Here is a 16,883-nt window from a genome sequence, read left to right as displayed (position 1 = left end):
CTCCAACCCCACTCCACTGCACCCCGCAGGGTGCCCTAACACGGGCGCAGCCGCGGCTCCGTGCTGGCTGTGGGCAGCGCCGCTCACCCCTGCAGCTCCCTGGCTCCGGCCGTGCACCAGGGCGTTGCTGTTACAGGGACGTTTATTATTTTGCCGTTCCCTTTTGTGAGATAATCCCATTTACCTACATTCCTTATGCCTTGGCAGAACCGCTTCTGGTGAAGGCTGTGAACGTGCCCACAGCAGCGCATGGTTGCACGTGGCTGCTCGAGGATCCACGCGGCCCCTGCTCACCGGCAGCTCCCGAGCCCCCCGGCCCCCCTCGCAGCAGGGCTGCAGCCGTGGCTGAGCACCCCGGGTGTGCACAGCCACGGGGCGACTGCACAAGCAGCCCCGTGCACCCCCTCCTCCAACCACAGTTTTCTTGACCCTTCTGCACATTTGAGCCTTTGGAGTCGTCGTCCCTTCTCCCCTTCCATTTTCCTTCCTCCCCCCAACTCTTCCCGTGCCCCTCTCTGGAGTTTTCTGAGGAGGCAAAAGGCGGCTAAAAAATCCCCAAGGAAGCAGGTAGCTCGAAGGCTGGAGCACCCAGATGGGCCAGGCACAGCAGGGGACACCGTGGGACGCACGGTCAGCGGTACAGGTATGACCTGAGACCCCCCTAGCAGGCAGCGGTGGCGCGCAGACCGCAGCCTGAGCAGCCAGACCCGAGTGCCCTGCGAGCACCCCCAGAGCCACCGGGGGACCCACGGCGGGGAGGGCACGAAGGGTTAAACCCTGCCGGCCCCTGTTCGCTCGCAGCGCTGCAGGTATATCGATCGCTTCACACATCTCATCAGACCGGGATCGGCACAGATCGATGGGGTGAGGTCAGCGGGAGAGGCAGCCCAGTGGGTGCCACCCTCCTCCTCCTCCTCTCCCCAGAACCGCATCAGCAGGGAAGCCCCCGGAGCTCCCGCGGCTGCTGCAGAGGGGGGTGCTGGCAGCCCCCCGCCTGCCCCCGCGTCCCTTTGCAAGGCGGCTTCCTCACCCCCTGGGAGAGGAGCAGGGCAGGGAGCAGCCGGGGGCTGGCGCCTGCACTCCCAACATGCAGCTCCCCAAGATCCAGGAGGGATTAGAGCGGGCAGCTTCCTCCAAGGACCGCGGCCAGCCCCCAAACGGGGAAAGCTGGGAGCTCCCCGCTGGAGCCCGCAGGTGAGCAGGCCCGTGAGGAAGAGCATGAAGTGCCTGCACGCCCCCCCGGGCTCCCCCCGCCCTACGCACGCTCACCGAGACGCTCCCAGGAACGCCGCGGAGATCACAACGCGTGCGCTTCATCCAGCCGAAATGTCTGAGCTCTGCCAGCAGCAGGGAGAGACGGCAGCCCCGGCTACGGCTGCTCCGTGCTCCTCTACAAAGCGATCTGCTACTTGGGCTCCTCTCTTCTTCCCTCTTACGCAACTGCACAAAACGTAGAGAAAAAAAAAAAGAAAATCCCTTAGATGCTAATTTATCTGAGGAGCTCAAGCAGGTCTGCACAAGAAGGCAGTTTCAGCAGAAAGAAGGTAAAAAAAATAAAATAGGACCAGCCATGTCTGAAATGCTGCTTCAGAAACCCAGTGGATGCAGCAGCCCCCCAGCACCAGCGCTGCCGCCTGCCCCGTTCTGGCACCGCTGGGAGAAGCCAAGAGCAGCAGAGGGTGCAGCAGCACCAAGCAGCCCCTCGCGAGCGCGCTGAGCCCCAGCTCCCAGGTCGCAGACACCTCAGGCACTCGCCCCGGGCACGCAGCCGAGGGCGCCTCGCAGCCAGCCTGCCCCCCTTTCCTGGGGACCGGCAGCAATTACAGGTTTAGCGGTGCAAAGCATAGTTTAATAGCAGCCAGGGCTGGTGGGATTGATTTCTTGTTTTGTTTTAAGTGCAGCTAATCTAATAGTTAATTTATTTAAATTGATAGGGCAGAGAGAAATTACATTTCTATTTTCTCTGAATAGATTTTACAGTGTCTGGTGACCCAGGCAAGCTCGAGAGCTGGGTTAAAGGCCCTAACATGCCTCTGCAAAAGCCGCCTTTATCAGCCCGTAATATTTTTCAATTCATTACTGCCATTTTAGCAAACAACTAGTATAGATTTTTTGTTACAGCAGCTCTTAACGTGTTAGTCGTGGGCACGCTGGTAGCTGCCCCAGCCCCTCACAGGAGGCCTTGCCCTCCAGCAGCAGCACCCCGGCCAGGCCAGCGGCGATGCCTTTGGGCTCCGAGCAGGCAGGCAGCCCCGAGGCCTCGTCCCGCTGCAGAGCTCCCTCCTGCTGATTAGTGTTTGGGGGGATTTGCTCTGTTTGCACTTGAAGCCAGTCTGCAGTTTAGATGCAAGAACAGCGCTCTGCAGCTGAGCGTCTGAAGGAGGGAGCATACTTGGGCTGCGAATTCTGCTCTTAAGCCTTTGGGAATCACCTTTAGTGCTCTCTACGAGATCTCTGCTGTGCTGTAGCACGCAGGCTCCCCTGCTGCAGGCTCCAGCGAGCACCTCCAAGGATTTTCTCAGCGCGTGTGAGAAGTACCCAGGACAAGCAGGGATCAGCGGCACCACAGGGCCCGCGACGGAGGCAAGAACCCATGGGACCAACACGCTCCTGTCCCCGCTGCAGCAGCCTCCCACACCCCAGCCCTCCTTAAACGGACCCCATTTAAGAGCCCAGGAAGAGGCGATAAATACAAGGGGGGGCTAGCAGTGGGCGCTGGGGCACTGTGCACTTCGCAGGGGCTGCTCCACACGCAGAGCGGAGGCAGGAGCAGGGCCCTCCCTGCCCTCGCTCCCCCAGCGCCGTGTGCTGCTTCACCGCAAGCACTTCTGCAGAGCCTTCGCAGCCCTCGCTCAGCCATAGGTTTCCTGTAAGAGTCAGCACCGTGCCAGATTTATAGAGGATGCTGCTCAGTATTTCATGACTGCTGCAGGCAATCCCACTGCTGCCACTGCGGCTGCACAGAAAGCACTTTGTAGATTTGATTATGCGATAAGGGGCATCAGAAATGCAACTTGTTGCCTATTTCCCAGAGTAATTAATTTCATCTGTATTGAACAAATGACATAATTTGAGGATTTCTGGGTTATGGATTAAGTAAAGACCAGATGAGAGCGTCCTCATTGGCTTGGAGATTAATTAACACCACGAGGTGAAGCGAGCTCTCTCCCCTGCAGGATTGCTTTGCTGGTACATTTTTAATCCACCTGCCTCGCACTGCGGCTCACCCCGGGGGACAGAGCACCCACGCCACAGCCGGGCAGCGGCAGCCCCAATTGATAGGGTGTGGGAGCCCTGGCCAGGACTTGTTCCCATACCAGGACACCGGGAGATGTCCAAGAACAACGCCAGACTTCAAGGCTTCTCCTGGGCACCTCCCGCTCCCCTGCCTGGGTTAGCGCTGGCTGCTCAAATCAGCTCCTCTGGCCAAACGACGGGCGTGATGGAGAGCACATCACTGCTGTACGAGGAAGCACGCCAAGCACGCACAGGCTCATTTCCAAACCGGCCGGGGGGCACTGGGGCAACCCCTGTCCCACCCGGCTGCCCTCGCCTTGCACAGCGCCCACCCAAACCCACGCACCCAGGCTGGATCCTCAGCCCTTGCATCTCACCAACCACATCACTCAAAACAATACAAGCCACCCGTTAATTTCAAGCTCACTTACAAAGGCTGAGACCAGCAGCAGCTGCGTACAGAGAACAGATCTAAGTGTGCGGGCTTGGGGGAGGACGGGGAATTGCTGCAGGGTCCAGGCACACAGCACCGCACCCAGACCACCACAGCCTCAGCTCCTCACCTCCGAGCCTCTCCCAGCAGGGCTGGATCTGGCCCTGGCTGTGCCCTGCAGGACCCCTGGGAGCAGCAGGGGCCTCAGCAGAGCTCCGGAGGAACTGGGTGCTCCGGCATCCCGTCCCTATCCCCAGCACCCTGCCACCACACTGCGCCCACGCTTGGCTTCTGCAACTGCACCAGGGCCGCTCTCGCCCCAGGAGATGCCCTGCACTGCTCCGGCTTCTCCTCTCATCTCTGCTCTGCTCCCGAGGAAGGCACAGAGGGCTCGGGACAGGAATTTCCCCTCCTCCACCTCAGACTTTTTTCTGAGTGAGGTCGAAAAAACAGGACTCCGTGCAGCATTTATTCATGAGCCAGGCATTTTATTTAATGTGCCTTGCCATGCAGGATCAAAGATACAGAGCAGCACCTAATTAATTATTTTTCTCTTCTTCTGTAACATCCCCTAGTTGAGCGCTGAGTCCCAGAATCTAAAAGCCTCTTTCAATGACTCTGCATAATGAGATGGATTTGGACTCCAGCAAATTTGTTCGGTTTTATGGAGTATTACATGAAAATGCTGTGAAATTAAGTTCTGTCTTTGCTATCACGCCATGGCCATCAGAGCGCTTTTATGTATGGCACTGAGACTAAAAGATGGGAAAGTGAGTCCTTGCTGCAGTAATGTGGCAAATGGGGAGAGGGAGGAGCCGTGCAATGAAGATGACATGGTGGAGGGTGAGACTCGGGGAAATAATGAAGGAAACAAGAAAGCGATGCAGATAAAGCCAAGATCTGGGCTAACAGACCGCAGCAACAGCGGCCAGGACAAGGGGAGGGGTTTGGCTCACCCCAATTTCCCTCCACAAAATGCTCCGACAGCTCCACGTGCAGCGCGAGAGGGGTGAGCAGCAACATCCCGGGGGTCACCTGCACCAGGCAGAGCCAGACCCTGCTCCCCCTGCCCCAGCACCCAGACACCACCACGGGCACCCCCCTCGCTGCCTCTCCCAGAGCCCCAGGGACCCGCATGGCCCCAGGAGCGGGGTGGGGAGCACTCGGGGACCCCCTGCCTTGGGGGACCCCAGCAGCGGGGCTGCCCCTTCACTGCTGCCCCCTCCTCGGGGCACCAGCAGCAGGCGAGCGGACACGCCTGGAGAACCTGTCGAGGCCAGGACGGGGACGTCCCCAGCACCCAGGGCATACCTGGAAAAGCCAGCTCGGTGAAACGGGACGGCTGAAGGCGGAGGAGCAACGCGGGGAGGAGGCGCCTCAGCCCAGGCTGTTCCCAACACACTTTCCCCTCTGGGCACGTTTCACCAATCCTTGCCAGGAGGGTGCCCAGCTCAGGGGCAGGGAGAGGCCCCCCCATATTCCCCCCGAGGCAGCTCCCTTTGCCACCTACCGATCCCTTTCTGTTCTTTCTCCTCCTTTCCCTTTCAGCCCTTCTTATCCCCAGCCTTTCTCCCCTTCCCCTTCCTATCAGCCCCACTCCCTTCCGCTCACCCTAGAGTCATTTATTTCTTCCCTTGGCAACTTTATAACCCATTTCCTTGCCTGACAGCAATTAAGCAAATGCTTCGCTTCCAATCCCATGGCCCATAAACAATGGAAAAATAAAATGTTATAAAGAAAAAAGCAATGAAATCTGCATGCACACACACGCACAGAGGGAAATTTGTGGAGGACAGGGGGTGAAGCTGGGGACAATGTCACTCGTGTCAAAGGCTGGAGACATCCTCACACACACCCCTCAGCCTCCCAGCCTCCAAAAACACGTGTGAAGAGAGATTTCCAGGCAGCACCGGGAGCCCCAAGCTGCATCCATCCATCTCAGCAGCTCACGGGCCCCGAGATCCGCGTGCAGAGGGCCGGCTGCTGCGCTGCTGCCCCTGGCCTCAGAGCTCTGGCACTTCCATAAAATGAAATGGCCAAAAAATAAAAAAAAAAAGAGAGAGGAGGCAGCAGCTCTCTCCACACACACCCCCCCCCCCAGTGATGTATGTGATTTTTTGGTGCCTGACAGGCCCCGAGCCTCTGGGGAGCAGCATTGATAAATCGCACCTTTCAGTTTGCCGTGAACATCTTCACTTTCTCAGGCTTAAAGAAGCCTGACACGTTAAATTGTGGCACTCGGCCCTCAGCACCGGCTCGTCTGGGGAAAGTGGCGGCTGCCCACCGAGAGTCCCAGCCACCTAATGAGAGCTGCTCCCGCATTAGCGCTGCAAGAGGCTTTCTGATGTACAAGCCGCTGGGAACACGGAGCCCTGCGCTGAGGAAACTCAAACAGACACACTTTCTAATTTCCATGACAACTGTAACAGGGTATTTGCTCGGTTTGGGAGAGCCTGGGTGTGCAGGAATGCGCTCATTAGGCGCAGAGCGAGGCGAGCTGCTCCTGCAGAGCCCCGGCAGGGGTCGGGGGGGCAGGATGGATGCTGCCAGCCCTGCCCGTCCCGCAGCCCCTGCCAGGGAGCCCAGCCCAGGAAGGCAGAGGGACGGAGATGCTGGGGTGCACAGGCTGTGGTTGTCTCTCCCCTCGGCAGCCCAAGGAGCTGCATCCCTGCCTCTTCCCACTGCGAGAGGTGCTGTGAGTGCCCGCAGCACCAAGGGGGACCTGGAGGGGGGCAGAGGGGCCAGCAGGACCGGGCAGCAGAGGGACCCGAACCAGAAACAAGCAACCTCTGCCGGGATGTGTGGCTGCTCGCTGCTGGGTGCACAGTCTTGTGCTGCTGCCCCGGGAAGGGACTGAGGGCTCTCGGTGCCACGGCCAGCACAGCTCGGTGGAAATGAGCTCCTGTCCCTTCCCTTCCCTTGCCTGGAGGGGCCCAGGCAAGAAGTAAGAAGAAACCAGCAACCAGTTAGCAAGAGAGCGCGAAATCCGAGCGATTACTGAAAAGCTTGGACATGGCTGTGAATCCTGTTGCTGCCAACAGTATCCCCAAGCTATTAAGAGAAAAATCAAGATGTGGACAGAATTAGATTGGCCATAGGTGAAAAATGGCTCAATTATTTCTAGTGCCAGAACCACAGAAGGACATTTCCCTCTGTTCCTGATCCACAACCTCCCACTAATTAGCAGACCTAGCAGAGAGAAAAATGCTCCAAGCTCTAGAGAGAGCAACAGCTAGAGACAACACAGCTACTGCCACATGCAGCCGCATTTGTATGCGCTGCGTAAGCTGGGCACACAGCGACACGCTTGCAAGATTGCACGCTGGCCTGCTAGGAACTTGCCGCGAGAGATGCTAGAGTTGATTTTTGCAGCTGAGGGGAGGGCAGGCTCCCCGGCCCAGCCAGCCCTTCACATCTCCCCACCTCCTTCCCAGCTCTGAAGCGGGGTCGTCCTGCCCCAGCCACAAGCCCCCGCTGGCTCTTCTCTGCCCGGAGCACGGCTGACGTGGTGCAGCCCCCGCTGGTGTACAGGGGGTGCCCCCGAGCAGAGGATGGGGCAGCGACGCAGCAGCCAGGATCCAACAAACGGCCCTGAAAGGCACGGCCAGGGCCAGCCTGCGAGAGCAAACCCAGCCACCGGGAACAGTGGAGGACAGACCCACAGGCACCAATCACCATCCCCTCTTCTCTTAGGCAGGGATCTTTTAAAACAACTGATGCTTAAAAAAAAACAACAACAACAAAAAGTTACCAGGAGGCCCTGCCCCCTCCCTGACAAACTTCTGAACATGCTGTCATCAAGAAAAATGATGCTGGCAAGAGAGAAATCCGCTGGGGTTGCTGGCAATTTACCAGGCTCCAGCCCCAATGAGTGTTTATCAATAATTTCAGGATCTGCCTGTCGCAGCCACTGACTCTGAGCTCAGGCAGAGATCTCCGGGCAGCCCGGGTGTCAGCACAGCCACAGGGAGAAGAGGCGCAATGAAAAGGGAAATCAATTAACTGCTCCTCAGGAGCAGGGATTTGCCAGCATTACAGGGAAAGGTCTGTTCGCCTCGCTGTAACAGGAAAACACTTAAATGCTCCTCGATGACACAAAGGCATGTCCCGAGCCGAGATGAGCTGATGCCGTGGCCAGCTAAGCTCCAGTTAGGGACGGAGATGGTTACAGCGGGTTACTGCAGAAGGGGGAGCAATAGATAAAGCAGCAGCAGCGTGCCCTGAACTACCCGCAGCCTGGTCCCTGCTGGGCACCACTGTGCTTCAGGCTCCGCATGCCCCACAGGCTCTCAGTTCCCCAGCAGCCCCGCGGGGCCGTACCCAGCCCATGTTTCCCACTCTTGGGCCTGCCTTCCACCCTGGGAGAGCAAGGGGGAGCCAAGGGAACCCCGGCCGCAGGTGGGGAGCAGGGCTCAGCCAAGCCGCCACCACCCAGACCGCCTGTGCTCTCATGCCAAAAACAGCCACGGCACCCGGCCGTCGCAGAGTGCTCCTCGAGCTGGGCACTGCGTCTGCATCGCCGTGTGGAGTAACTGCTAATGCATCCGTCCTCCTTGAACTTGCCTAATTGCTTTCTGAACCAGGGGCTGGCGGTCCCTGAACCGCCCTGTAGTGCCGAGCTCCACAACGTAATTAAGTACTGCATGAAAAAAGAAAACAGCCTTCTCTGTTTTAAGTCTGTTGACTGTTTCATTTGATACCACACATATTTATGAGAAATAGTGAATATTCATTTCCTGTACTCACCTTTATACCACTCCTGAGTTTACAGAACTGTATCATATATCACCTCAATTGTCTCTCTAACCAAGAGAGTCCTAATTTATTAGTCTCCTCATACAGGAGCTGTTCTGTGCCTTTGATCAGCCTTGTCATCCTTTTCTTTACCTTTTCTAGTTCAACTATCTCCTTGTTGTGATTGGGCAACGAGAGCCGCACACAACATTTGCACTGCGACAGTGCATTGTGCCTGGGCACAGCGCTGCCGCCTGTTTTGTTTTCAGTCCCTTTCCTAATAACTACTAACGACCAACTTGCCCTATTTGACTGACACCGGGCACCGAGGTGACATTTTCACAGAACTACCCACAGCAGCCGCGAGGACTCTTTTCCTGAGTAGGAAGTATTAAAAGCCTGCTCTGCGTTTCACAGCTAAGGACATGTTCTCATCTGTGTTACTCGGCCTCGGCGACGTTCGCCTGCCATTTTCCCACCCAGCCCCTCACACTGCGAGATTCTCCCACAGCCCGGCCCAACCAGCCTTAAACTACCCCAGCTATTACTGGTAACTCCCAGCAGATGAGGTGAAATTCACAGATCCCTAGGCCAGCTCTCCCGGGGGGGCACAACTTCACGTGGATCCCCACTGCCTCCCTCCCAGCTTCTCGGCAGGCAGCGAGCCCCGGGGGCTCTGATCACACGAGGCCAACGATCACAACACACGTACAAGTGAACATGGTACCAGCTTTGGAGGCTTTTCCGTGCCATTTGCAATTTTCCTCCCTCCGAGCTGACTTCACACCTCCCCAGCGGGAGCGCGCCTGGGGCTGGGCGCCGCCGGCCTCAGCACCGCGGACAGCGCCGGCTCCGCGGGCACAGTGCGCCCCACGCCTGACACTGACACACGGACACCCCACGGGGCACCAGAGCCAGCACGGCACCCCGTGGCCAGGCCCCCAGCACCCCCCTGGGGTCCTTCCACAGCCCCCGTTCCCCAAGCAGCAGCCCGCAGCTGCGGCGGGCAGCCCGATGCCTTCCTGCACAGGGAGAGCATCCTCAGCATCCAATGCTTCTAAAAGCACCATCATCCGACCCAGCTGCCTCAAGCTCATACGATATTTTACCCTGCTCTCTAAGAGCTGTCAAGGCCCGCCAGCCGGAGCAGCCCCCCCAGCATCGCTGTGCCTCGGGCAGCCCTCTCAGCACTGAGCCACGTCACTGCCGCAGGGAATTTCATTCCGAGCAGTCGGCCAGCATCCGAGCTCGGTCCTGCGTTCCCTCTGCTAAACTTCAGATGTCCCTTCTGAAAGGATGCAGGGTATTAATATTAAGAAACCCCCATGTCAGATCTCCTCATGTATTTATGCTCCCTCCCCAGGCAATTCCCTGCCTGCCCCTCTCCCGACAGGGAGGCGATCGCGCAGGAGGGGCCTGTGTTACTGGGTGTGCCTGAGCCGCGGTCCTGGGGTAGCCGTAATGGGTTGGTGACACCATTTATTTATGGGTATTTCAAGAGAAAGAAAAAGGCTAGTGGGTGTTCATATGTTCTTGTTGTATTATTCAAGAGAAGCCATTTGAGAGCACAGGAGAAGCAGTGTCTGCTCCCAAAAGGAGGAAAAATAATGGAGGGGAATATTTGCAAAAAGCTCAGTTAAGTAAATATTTTATGCCCAATAATGTTATGGCTTTTGAATGATGCATGCAAGAGAGTTGAAAGGAGGTGAGGCGCAGAGTGAAGCAACATATAGTGCGTGTGGAGTGTGAAGGTGTTTGTGTGAGGGCAGGCAAAAGGAACCCCGGCAGCCTGGCTGCTGCATCCCCCCCAGCTGGGTGGGCTGCTGGGACAGGCAGCAGGGCAGGGCAGGGCTGCTCCAGCTGCTGGACTGGCAACATCCTTTTGCTGCAGAAAAGTTAGGGCTGATCTTACGGGGAGATGCTTTTGCCCTGTTGGGTGACACCTGCTGACATGCTTACCCACCTCCTCCCGAGTCTGGCACCAGACTCCTGGGAGGGACAGGGGCAGAAACCCACACCCCACTGGCCAAGGCTAACTAAAGCCCTCCCGGCTCTCAAGAGGCTCTGTGGAGTCTGTAAGATGCAACCAGGAGAATGATCCTAGCAAGAGCTGCTTGCTGGTCACCCTGCTGGTCAAGATGCTCCAGAAAGGGAGGGCAAGCCTGCAAGCACTGGGGCTCTGCAGGGCTGGGGGTGTCTGCAGTAAGCAGCAAGGAAGGCAGCACAACCAAGCAAAAAAGGAGCTCAGTGCGAGGTCCCTTGCAGGAAATAAGCAGAGACATTAGCACGATGCACTAAGAGCTGCGCAGAGGCAGGGCAGGCACAGCCCCCTTGATGCTTTGGGCACAGCAGCCACCTTGTTGCTCGTCCTCTTTCTGGTGGCGCAGGGAGAAAAACAAATCTCTGAGGAGGGCACAGGAGCAGGGACTCAGGGCAAGGAACTGGAGGACAGGAGCAGGGGGATTTGTCCTGGCCCAGGAAGAAAAGGAAGATGGGGAAAGCAGAAGGAAGGCCGGGCAGGCAGAGGCAGGCAGCAGGTGAGGCGGCCAAGGGGAGGGAAGCAGGGCTGGCACAGCCAGGGACACGGCCTCTGACCAGAGGAATTCTCCCAGTTGCAGGCAGAAGCACAGGACAAGCATCTGGCATGAGGTAAGCACATAAAGGAGTAAAATACCATTAAGCATAATAAGAAATGTACTTAATCAATGAGCTCTACGGCTGAGGATCAATGGGAGGCAGACACAGCCATTAGCTAAGAAAGCTGAGAAAGAGCCCCGGGCTCTGATGCAGCGGTCGATACCGGGTTTAACCGAGAAACCAAGGAAGGGTCCCAGGTGGGGGCAGAGCCAGGCCACAGCCAGGAGAGACAGGGCTGAGCCTGCCCCACTCCTCAGGGCCCAGACCCCAGGGCACAGCTCACTGAGAAGCCCCAGGAAGCACCCATAGACCCTGGAACAAACGAGTGTTTGGCAGCAACAGCAGAAGCCATGTGAGAGGGAACAGGACCACAGCTGGCAGGGGAAAGAGAAGGGACTTGAGCCCCTTGTCATCATCCAGGGACATCACTTAGCTGTGGAGAGCAAGAGCCACAGCTTTACCCTTTCACCTGGGGACCGAAGGCTGCAGTGAACTGAAAGCAGTGGTCCTCGCTGCGGGCCCAGCCAAGGAGGGGAGCAGCTGAGCAGTGCGGGAGGCAATGGGCATTCGGGGAAGGTGCACAGAGCCTCACCCACCCTGCTGCTTGCTCACACCCATGCTGCCAGAGCTGCCTCCTGGAGGAGGGCCAGCTGCAGAGATTTCCTCACCACTCTGGTCCCTTGGTTCTCCTCACCTTGAGCATTGTGCCGGGTCGCTCCCCAAAGTCTGCTACACAGAAGACACACAAACTAGATGGAAAAGTCACCCTCCAAGGCTTTGCATCAGACCCAAGTACAGAGAGCTCCTGCAGAGTCAGGGCTTACCCAGGCCCAGCCTTGAAAGAAGACGCCCCAGTGCCCCCCATGCTTGGAGCCCGTCTGAGTGGTGCCGGCACTCGGCTGAGCCACCACACACGGGGCTTCCTCAGGAGAGAGGCTTGATTTTCACCCCCTGAGCAAATTCAGCGCTGAGGAAAGCCGACAGCCCCAGACAGCGCGTGGGCCCCCCTCCAGGTCCTGCTGACAGCACTGCAGCTGACTCAGCCCTGGCACCGAGACCCTGCCACGCTCTTGCCTCGGGCTCCACCAGACACCCAGCTACTCACACTGTCCTGACCCCATCCCTGAACTCCAGCTCCATGCCCCCTTTGCACACCCCCCGAGGCTGTCACCCACAATCCTGACCCGTTACTCCGCTTCCCACCTCACTGAAGCCTGATGGCCAGAGCCTGACCTGACCCAAGCTACAGAGAGAAGCAGCACCGACCTCTGCAGGTGGGCCTTCAGGGACCAGACAACAGGTGATGTCTCGAGAGCATTAGAGCACCGGGTTGTGCTAAAGGCAGATTTCTGTGCGTGCATGTGAGGAGAACATGAGACAAGCGGCTGTCCCCTGAGGTCTATCCCAGGGGTGGGCTCCCCCCTCCTGCTGGGAAGAAAATCAAAGCCCTGATCCCAGGGGGCTGCTCCTGGCCCCCAACGCGGGACGTGCTCCGTGCCCACCCAGGGCCTGTGCAGGGCACGCTGCTGCCACTGCCCCCTCCCAGCCCTACAGGGCCAGCTGCCTTGCGGCCCAGGCAGCGACTGGGGTGGGAGGCACGTTTTTTTTGGGGGGGACCTGAGCACTGATTTTGGGTAGATGCCAGCAGCTCTGCCCCTTCCCTCCCACCTCCCTGCAGACCAAACGCGTTGAGCAGCGCGGTTCCTCCCGGAGGAAGCAGACGGCACGTTTCCATCCCAGCTGATAACGGGAGCGGGCGGACCCCCGGAGGGGGACCCGGTCCCGGTGGGGGTCCTGTGCCCCCCCCCAAGCACCGGCGGCCGAACGGAGCCCCCGGCCCGGTCCCGCCGGCGGCCGAACAGCATCACCTGGCGGCCAGGCCGGGCACGGCCGCGCCGGGGTCCCTGTCCCGGGGGGTCGGCGCCTGCCGCGGGACCCCCTTCGGCAGGGCGGCAGCGCTGGAGGCCGTCCTGCAGGGCAGGGGCTCGCTCCGGGCAGGGGGGGCTCGCTGGGGGCTGCTGGGCATCCTGCGGGGCTTCAGCGCATCCCTGCTCCGCGCCAGGCAGGGCACTGCCCACGGGTCATCGTGGTACGGCCACGCAGGGGGAACAGCATCCCTGCGCCAGGGTGCAAGGCTCCCGAGCAGCTGAAGCCAGGTCCTGACCGGCCTGTTGCTGCTCTCACCTGGGGAAGGCACAATTTGGGGGATTCTGCCTCAGGGCTGCCCGCAGACCCCACCACGCTGCACCCACACCCGCTCCTGCTGGCCCCAGGGCTCTCCAGGTGATGCTGTGAGCACCAAGGGAGCGGTGTCACAGGGGTAAGGCACCAACCCCTGCCCCAGGGACCCGCATCCAGGCCCTGCTGCACTCCTGCCTGAGGAGGAGCCCCCCTGCAGCAACCAAAGCCCTCTCCTCCTGCCCCTGTCCCCAGCTTTACAAGCTGCCTGCAGCACCTTCCTCCCTCCACCTGCCTCAGGGACCCAGCCCAGGCTGGGGCTGCTGCTGGCCTTTCATTACATGCAACGCACTGACACTACTGCTCTGCGCCTCACTTGGAGGTCACAATCAGTGCTTTCTTCTCCTGCACCCCAGCTCCTTGGCCACGCCTGGGGCAAAGCAGCTCCAACACCACAGAGCAGCAGGGGATCTCCCTGGATCACAGCAGATGCAAGCAAAAAAGGGGCCTGCTTTGCCTGGGAACAGCCCTTTCTCCGAGAGCCACACTGTGCTCCACGGGGAGCAGATCCTGCTCTGCTCAGCTCCCATCACCTCCACCCAGCTGCCCCAGGCACAGCTCCCAGCAGCTCCACAAGCCTCCCCTTGCACTCAGTCCAGGTCCACTCAGCTGCAGAGCTCCTCCTGGTCTTGCTCACTGGGGCAGTATCACACAAGGTCCTGGCACTACGTAATTTATGGTGCTAATGAGCTTATCTAGGCCCTTGGTACACATGCAATTATGTGCTAGGAGCCAAGAGGAGCACTGCAGATGTTTACCCTGTGTGCCTGAGCTGCGCCAAACCAATGAAGAAAGCAGGGTGAGCATAAGTGCACACAGGAGCACTTTGCTCAATTTGTTTCTCGCTCTCATAGCCACCTTCTCCCCTTTCCTTCCTGCTCTCCTTTCAGCAGGCTGCACAAACAATACTTTTACCCCTAGGGTAGGCTAATTGCTCTAGAGGACAGAGCTCTTTGGGACTGGGCAGCAAGGCAAGCAGAAGGAAAACACCTCGCTGCTTCCCACCAGCCCACCCCCTGCCCCAGGGTCCCAGCTCACCTCCCTGCAGGGGACAGCAGCCACCCACCCCCAGACCCCTGCCCCGCACCTCTTCCAAAGCAGCACGTGCTCGGGTCTGCGTCCTCAATCCCCTTCCTGGTGATTCCTCCCTCCAGGCTCAGGCAAGGCAACACCAAAAGGAGCCTTGGGCCATGGAGGGTGTTTATAAAGTGCCCCAGAATACCCCCCCTGGCAGCTGGCGAATCTCACCTGTGGGGCTCTGCCCAGCTCCTTAATCCTGTTAGCAGCAAGCAGCTCCAGCTGTGCCAGTAACAAATCCCTTCCGACATGAGCCCTGCAGAGCCAAGTGACTGCTCTGCGGGAGAAAGTACAAAATTCCTGAGGGAAATTCAAGCGGCAGCTTTTGTACTGCATCTCTGAGAATTTTGCAGTTTTATTTTCCATTAAAAAATAAAGATGGAAGGAAGGAAAGAAATCCATCCCCTGCCCTCCTGGCCCAAGTGCCCAGCACATGCCCGACTTTCCCCCCGATCAGCCCAGCACTGCCCGGGTGCTGCAAAGCAGCAAAGCCCTGACCGAGTGGGGAAGCTGCATTTTCACCCAAGGATGCTGGGAATGTCTGGTTTTGTACAAGCTGGAAACAGAGGCTTGGCCCCAAGCGGCGTGCTTCAAACTTGGGTTGTTCCACTGGCAGTGACTTGTCTGTGCTGATAATTTTTTATTTTATAGCACCTTAATCTGTATTTTCTGAGTTAATTGGCACAAAAACGTGGGGAAGGACAGACTCAGCCCGCAAAGCATTTACAGCCGCAAGGAACAGCGATGAAGAAGCAAAGCCCTGGCACGTGGCGGTGGATCGTGCAGCTTCTGCGGGCAGCACTGGGACAGAGGCAGCCCCTAGCCAGGCACGGGGACGTCCCGTGTCCCCTGCACCCCCGTGCTGCAGCCAGCGCTGTTCTGCCATGGGGCTCTGGCCTGGGGGCACTGAGCATCCCTGCGCCCAGCACCTCCAGAAGAGCCTCCAACCCCATTAGGCATGGGGACTAATGACCCGTGCTGTCCAAGGTCAGCACCCTTGGTTGCCTCCAGGGCCCTGGCAGGAACAGCAGTGTCAGCAAGGGGCCTCTGATCCGCAGCGAGCCCAGCAGGGAAATGGTGGCCCCGCAGCGACCACCGGCCTCAGACACGGCCGCTCGTGGGGCGAGAGCTGCGGTGCTGCTGGTGCAAGATCAACTGCTTCAGCCTTTTTAACAGTGTCTCCAGGTAGGGAGGCCAAAGGTAATGTTCTTTATCTGTGCCTCATGCTCCACAGATACCGAATATCAAAATGTGCCTTGAAACACTCCTATTATTAAGTATTCCTCAGAGATTAGAGCAGTGCTTACTTCTCACTATCCTTTTCCCTCCCCAGTAGAGCAGATGAACACGATAACTTATCAGGACCTTCCCATGTGCTGTTAGGCAGTAATGGCATGGGGACTTATTGACCCACCTCAGAACAACACACGGAATATTTAGGACTCCTCCTGAGCTGGGCAGGCGATAATATCTTTATCGTGCGAACCCTTTAAACCCTCAGTGCCTGGCAGGCCCCTCCGTCCTCACTGAGAGGACAAATTAGACCCAGGGGACAGGCAGCGAATGCTGATAACAAAATAGTTCCTTCAGCAAACGCAGGTCCAGGGCCCGCAGAGCCGGCAGCGCTGCCTCCAGCCCCGGGCCTGCCCCTGCCCTCAGACAGCGGCAGGAGCAGCAGAGCTGGGGCCTGGCCCGGCCTCCATCACAGCCTGGGCTCACGGTCACGGCCTGCAAACGCAGGGCCCGACGCTGCCCGCCGACTCGTGTCAGCCATGGTGGGAAGGCCCAAGCCTCCTGCAATGTCCTTGCACTATTGTCCCGTGCCTCACATGGGAAACAGGCACGGAGGAAGAGGCAGCAGTGGGATGTCGGGGGGACCTGAGGGGTCGCTCCAGGCGGGAGTGCTTCAGGGTGCTTGGGACTACAAAGGGACCGTCACAGGCCAGGAAGAACCACGGGCACGCACAAAATGCCAAGGAACGAGCCCAGGCAGAGCTGGGGAGGCCCTAGGAGACCATCGTGCGTGGTGAGGCAGGGGAATGGCTCTGCAATTTGCAAGCAAGGCAGACAAGGAATAAATCTGGAACTCGAGCAGAGAGGGAGATGAGCAAAGACACAAAGGTTGAGAGTTCAGACCCCGGGGACCCATGTCAACCTCTGTTATATAAGTCTAGAAAAGCCTTAAACTTGGCTTTGCTGAGAAATGAGTCATCAGCAATGACAAAACCCTGGAGAAGTCATAAAAATTACAGACATTGATAAAATGGAACATCAATACAGCGAATGGGACATGAAATACAGCGAATGAGCACCTCCCGAGATGGACAAACAGCTCAGGACATGAGGCGAGTTGCCTCAGGACCTTCCTCCCAGCTCAAGCATTGCCGTGTAACAGGAGAAATCATCGAGCTCAGTCCCTCTTACAACCTCCTCCTCCAAGGCTGCCCTGTCCCATTTTAACACACTCCATCACCTTTTTCTGTTTGTGGCAGAAAACTCATTTCCCCTTCACCAGTAGGAAGAGGCT

At 58.3% G+C, this 16,883-nt stretch overlaps 1 protein-coding gene across 3 annotated transcripts in view; it reads right to left on the bottom strand.

Moving 5' to 3' along the window:
* Positions 1–16,883, bottom strand: part of RBFOX3 (RNA binding fox-1 homolog 3) — a 174,877-nt gene that overhangs the window by 147,057 nt on the left and 10,937 nt on the right. The window contains exons 1-2 of one of the 3 annotated variants that reach the window (XM_083805115.1): positions 14,367–14,470; positions 1,270–1,440 (exon numbers count right to left, since the gene is read on the bottom strand). The exons of the other annotated variants lie outside the window; for them this stretch is intronic. The gene's annotated coding sequence lies outside the window, so the exon portion shown is untranslated. Of the gene's footprint in view, positions 1–1,269; positions 1,441–14,366; positions 14,471–16,883 lie in introns of those variants that run through there. 3 annotated transcript variants of the gene reach the window in all.

This window comes from Anser anser (genome assembly GCF_964211835.1).
Source record: "Anser anser genome assembly, chromosome: 19".
Lineage (NCBI taxonomy): Eukaryota > Metazoa > Chordata > Aves > Anseriformes > Anatidae > Anser > Anser anser.
This window is presented reverse-complemented; position numbering and strand designations above follow the sequence as displayed.